Raw genomic sequence first — 6,000 nt, forward strand, 5'->3', positions numbered from 1 at the left:
CATTTTCATTCGTTTTGAAGTGCATCTTATGACTTTACTGGAAGTTGAATGTTCAGTCAAGTTATAAGAAGCTTTCAAAGCTGATGATAAAGCTTTCAACCCCCTTAGAAAAGCTTTTTCGATGAATTGCTGAGAAAGCTTTCATCGACGTAAAAGTGTATTCGATGAGTTAGCCGAGACACAATTTTGAAATTTTAAAAGCCGTTACAAACAAATGCAAGCTTTCATGTATTTGAATACATTCTAAAAATAACATTCGATAGCCCTTAAACATCATAACATCCACAAAACTCTGATGATTTAACGAAACTACCACCAGCATCTGACAAGCTTCATCAAAACTTCAATCTCCATTCACCATGAATTTTTTCACAACAAAAGCCTGAACAAATCGAAAATACGACTGACTGATTTCACATCATCATCTCTAATCCTTAAATAGAAAATCAAATTTTATGCATTAAACCTTGCGTAAACAAGAGCTTTTGAAAGAGAATAACAGGAGGGGTATAGAATTTTACTTCAATTCTACCTGATTTATGATAAATGTTTATGAGAAGCTTCTCGAAATCTTTTATGTGAAATCTGCTTTTTTTATGAAATTTTGTAAATAAAGCTGTCTATCCTATTTGATGGGGATATTTGAGTATTTGATAGGCATAAACGCAGTTTTAGAGGAATTTGGGTTGGTTTGAGGAAATTTTTCTTTGTCACTTCGAAAAGTATTTTGCTGATTTTTCGGCAATAACCGAGATTCTTTAAGGTTAGTGCCTGTAATATGACAGAAAAAAGTGGCAAGACTAGTTTAGAATTAGTTTTAAGTTGATACTTGATAGTTTAATGCCATAAAATTAATCTTAACCTAAAAGCACGTGGCAAAAATGTCAAAATGAAAATTTTTTCTTAATTTGAAGCGAAGAAGATTAGAAGCCTTTAGGTTTAAAATTCCCAAAATAAAGCCTGAAATAAAATCAAAAGGATCAGACACAGTCAATATGGATAAAATCCATCATGATCTTATCATTTTGATTCCAATGGCACACATATAAATAGAATTACTTGAATCTATAACCAAACAAAGCTATAGAATATATTCTTGAAGATCTTCTTTGACTGTATCCGTAAAGTCTCCTCCACAACAGAAAGGAAAAATGTCAAATCATCATTGTATTGGAAAGAGATGAAAATTATTCGGTTTTATGGTTTTTTGAAATTGAAAAATATATATACGAGATACTTATCAGTTTTGAGCATCTTTAGGCACACATTGCCTTTTCCTTTTCATCGATATTTGAGTGATTGAAATGAAAGTTTTCTTCCTTATTCTCATCGAGATATCCAAAAATATTCTGTCTCATGGATGAACGGATGTGAATTGGAAGTTGGTACTGAAAACATTGTGGTTCATATACAGACAGCACTGTCGTTGCGGTCAACATAACTTTGGTTCAATGAAGAAGCTTTTCATTTTCCTTTGATGATTTTAGTTCCTGCAATTTAAATTGAGAGAATGAAGAGCATCTTCTGAGGTTTCATGCTTTTGTTAGTGATCAATCTAGAGATAATTGGAATCAATTGCAGTTCTGATTGAGGGAAAGTATCTTATGAGAAATCGAGCGTGATATCGAGAATTGTGACTGAAGTGAATGAGTCTACTCATTAGTATATTCACAAGGATGCTCCTTGTATGTTCGGGTTGGATACACAATAACGAACCACTAACCCCCCACATCCAACCCTCTTATCACCAGAACGCAATATGTGAACGGACCATTGACTGTGTTTGGTATTAATTTGGTTAAGGAATAACAACAGCTTGAGATGTGACTGTAACCATGCATCATCCATTGAAGATTTGTCACACATTCTCAGAAGCCTACATAATACCACTTAGAAACTATCACTAAGCTCAATTTAAAGATCCTTCAACTTCTTATGAATCAAGACTTAATGTTGGCATTGAATTAACAATTTCAAACTTAAAGACGATTAACATAGTTACAAGATTATGAAGACAATGAATATAACATATCTGTACTAATGATACTCAGTCTATTTCTAGAGGCACTTACGTCTTTGGAATATTTGATGAAGAATCAATTGTGGTACACAAACCTCTGAAAATAATGAAGACTTAATTAACTTTATGAGATATTATTTTCTTTGAAAATTATTGAAACTTTTTTAAGTGGAAAAGTGCGTGCTGAGTATGGAAAGAGATGGATGTTATGGATGTAATTAGCGCATTTAAGAATTGAGAGTAAGAAGGTTCTTAAATCAACGAAATTCAAGAATATTACTCAATAAGCAGCTGAGCAGCAATATAAAGACTCAAAACATGAGTACATCTCAAGCATGTCCAAAGCATCAAGCCTAATCATCCTTACTTCCTCAATAAATCAGCTAAAAGTCTCTCATTATCGTCAATTTTTGTTTCTTCTTCCACAGCTCATTTTAAAGGCAAAATTTCCGAGGATAGACATAAAATAATTTCTCATTTCTTCATCATCTCGTTCCCGTCCAATAGCAACGTCTAAAGATGCTCATTAATTTGCTATAATTCTCATTTATTATAATTAAATGAGTGATCAATAATATTTTTGTTGTCGTCTTGACGTCATCAAAAAAAAGTTGTTTCTCTTTGTGCCTTTCAGCATAATTTCTTTATGAGCTGTATGTGTGCTTTTGTCTATTTTTATTGTATTTTAATGACTTGCTTGTTATTAATGCTTTTCTTCTGTTGCTTGTAAGTAAAGCGAATTTCCATACATGGTGAAATAATTTGCTATTCCTTTGTTCTTATTTCTCGATAAGGTATTGTTTGATGTGGGATATAAGTCTCCGCTAAACCTCTTATTAACACCAAATGGAAGACGACTTCGTTTGGTGTCGCTATGGCTGCCGAAAATGCTGGAACCTTCTTCATTTGTGTTTTTCGGGTAATTTCCTTTCGGCTGAATTTCTTACTTACTTCGCTAGTCGTACAGATCAATTGTGATCCATGACCTCCTTCAGATGCCGCCGGCTACCGCTTGCCAATTTCCGATTCCAAATGCGATACTATCTCGATCGACAGCTTCTTTCCATAAGTTCTTTGGCCGTCCAAGTGACCTTTTGCCATCTAAAAAGTCTGCCTTTAAGACCTTATTTACTGGAGCTTCCTTGAGAATTTTCTTAAAAAAAAAAAAAAAATGGCGGATTTTCATCACCTCGAAAAGAATTTTGTAAATTTTTCATTAATTACTAAGATATTTGCATGTTTAATGCTTTAATATGATAGAAAAAAGTGGCAAAAGTAGTTCTTAACAGTATTTTAGTCAATAATTGACAATTTCGAGGCAGAAAATTGAATTTAGTCTAAAACCACGTGGCAGAAGACTAGAAATTCAATATTTAACCTTAAAGTCTATTATCTTGAATGAAACTTGATAAAGATGTTGAAAAGCAATGGCAGTAACAGTGACTCACACTATAATTCATAAATGCGCACCCTACCCTACCATTAACAGCTCAAACATCAAGAAATAATCTTTAACTCCTAATCTTTAGTAAACATACAAGAGAATAAAAAAAAAACTAATCGGATCAATAGATAGATTTATGAAATGGAAAAACGTGATAGAATGCAAACAGGACTTAATGGATTTGATATTATTAGAAATTGCATGCATGCGCTCCTCACAGACAGTGCAAAATAAACGAAGAAATGACTACACTTTACATTAGTAATTTTTTGAGAGAAGGAAAAAGGATTGGATTTAATTAAAGTTGAAATGAAATTTCTGTTCAATAACGTGCCATTTGTCGGTGCCAGACATTCATGCTTGTATTAGCTTACTCTTCCTTTTTTTTAGAAAAAAAAAAAATACCTTTCAGAATTAATGGCTTATGATTTGCAATCAAAAGAAAATTGCTTTTTCAATTTCATATATAAAAATTTTTTTCATCATTCCTGTTACCGATTCCTGAGGTATGGTTGAATTGAATGATACATTTCATGTCCGATAACGTATGAAAAACTTTATCTTTCTCATATTTATTACATAGATGTATCATATACACAGATATATACTATATGTCGATTTTTCATTAAATCTGATATTGGAAAATTTCATCACAAATTGAATTTCGTTGTGGAAAATGAATGGCATACATATATGAACTGCAAGATATTAAATATGGAGTTTAGAGTTGAGTTAGGATGAATTGTTGGGATAGCCGATTGTTGCAACGCAAAGAGTTATTAAAGAAGCTTTGGAGGCAATTTTAGTTGAATTTTGATAAAATTTTGATGATTTTCAAGGGAAATGTCAAGCATGACATCCAAGCGACACACTGCAGATCACACATAACCTCATTTCAGTGTCCATACCCAAAGATTTCTGCTAAATATCGCTCAATATCAAGCACGACATTTGAGCAACATGCTGCAGGCCAGAAATATTCTCATTTGGAACTTACGGATTGTCCATACCCAATGATTGTTGCTGAGTTGCTGAGATACTAGAGACACAGTACAGGCCACATATAACCTCATTTGGAACTTAAAGATTGTTCATCCTTTGTCCATACTCAAAGATTGTTGCTGAGTATTGTTCAATTTTAACATAAGGATTGTCCATCCAGTGTCCATACCTGTATATTACTACTGAGTATCATTCAAAAGAATTTACAATCTAATCCATAGTCAATCATGTTCATCTCCACCTCAAAAAGTAATTCCTCAATAACATCAATGTATGAACCAATTTACACTTTAATTCTAAGAATTTACATTCAAAAAGATGGCAAGAGTAGCATCAACATTCATACTACCTTCGTTATTGCACATTTTCAAAAATATTCTGTCCTTAAATTCTCCGACAGCATTCCAAAACAAAATGACTAAATAGTCAGCATTTCTCATATTCACATTCTAAATCAAAAGTACAATTTTCTTTTCATATCCCCAAAAGGCATAAAAAAAGTTTTAATACGCCAAAGACAAGCTTTGCCTGAACTTTAAATGAACCATTGAAATTCATAATATGAATGCAAATTACTTTACTCATAGATGTATATACTATGTAGTCTTCTATGTCCTCAAGTATTATGTTTTGAAAACGGAATATGATATAGCAATTTTTCATTGAGAGAATAAATGCTTTACAGTATGGGTAATTGATTGAGATTTAGAATGGAATGAAATGAAATGAAGTTGGAAGAGTTAAAGGAATTTAGAGTAATTTTCAGACATTTTAATATGATTTTTGGGAGCAAAGGAGGTGGTGCTTTGGATGATTTGGATGCATATATTTCCGAGTGGACAACTGGACATGATGTCTAGTTACTAACTAGACCTACAGTCGACATATGACATATTTTTTGGAACATTCCGTCAAGTTGTCCTTGCAGAATTGTATCTAAGTTATTGAGTAGCGTAATCTGGTCTTATCCATAAAATAGTGATTAAATGCTGAGGAACCAGACTTTATTTCAAGGAAGACTAGTTTAGTTGGGTTACTCAGTTTAGATGACGATTCATGCATTCAAACTGAAGCTTTGGAAATCGAACTGACCTGAGCAGGACATGGTGGCAAATTTAGTCGTCAAATCGATTTTAAAACAGCTGTCACAGCTCCTTGCATCCGTGACAATCCCTCACAGTCATGACAATTCCTCAAAAGTTGTGACAATTCTTCAAAGCCGTAACAGTCCTTCACAGTCATCATAGTCACTCATAGTCGTCACATAGTGTTGCTAGCGAATCTCCATATCGGTGTGGCTTATCAGTGTCTTAGCGACTACATTGGCCCGCTTAAGTGATGCTCAATAGGACTGTATTGACCGAGGCTTTCAAGGATAGATTGTGGAGTGAAATGAATCAAAAGATGAATGATGTATAGTATGGCATTAGAAACAGCTGAAAACCGAAATGTACATCTTCATCTACAGCTTCCAAGCCTAGCCACAAATAAACTTTAAGAGTAGTAAATCATATCATACTTGATATTCCATAAA

Source organism: Chironomus tepperi, unplaced genomic scaffold (genome assembly GCF_022539635.2).
Source record: "Chironomus tepperi strain 1889 unplaced genomic scaffold, CSIRO-AGI_Ctep_v1 contig_335, whole genome shotgun sequence".
Classification (NCBI taxonomy): Eukaryota; Metazoa; Arthropoda; class Insecta; order Diptera; family Chironomidae; genus Chironomus; species Chironomus tepperi.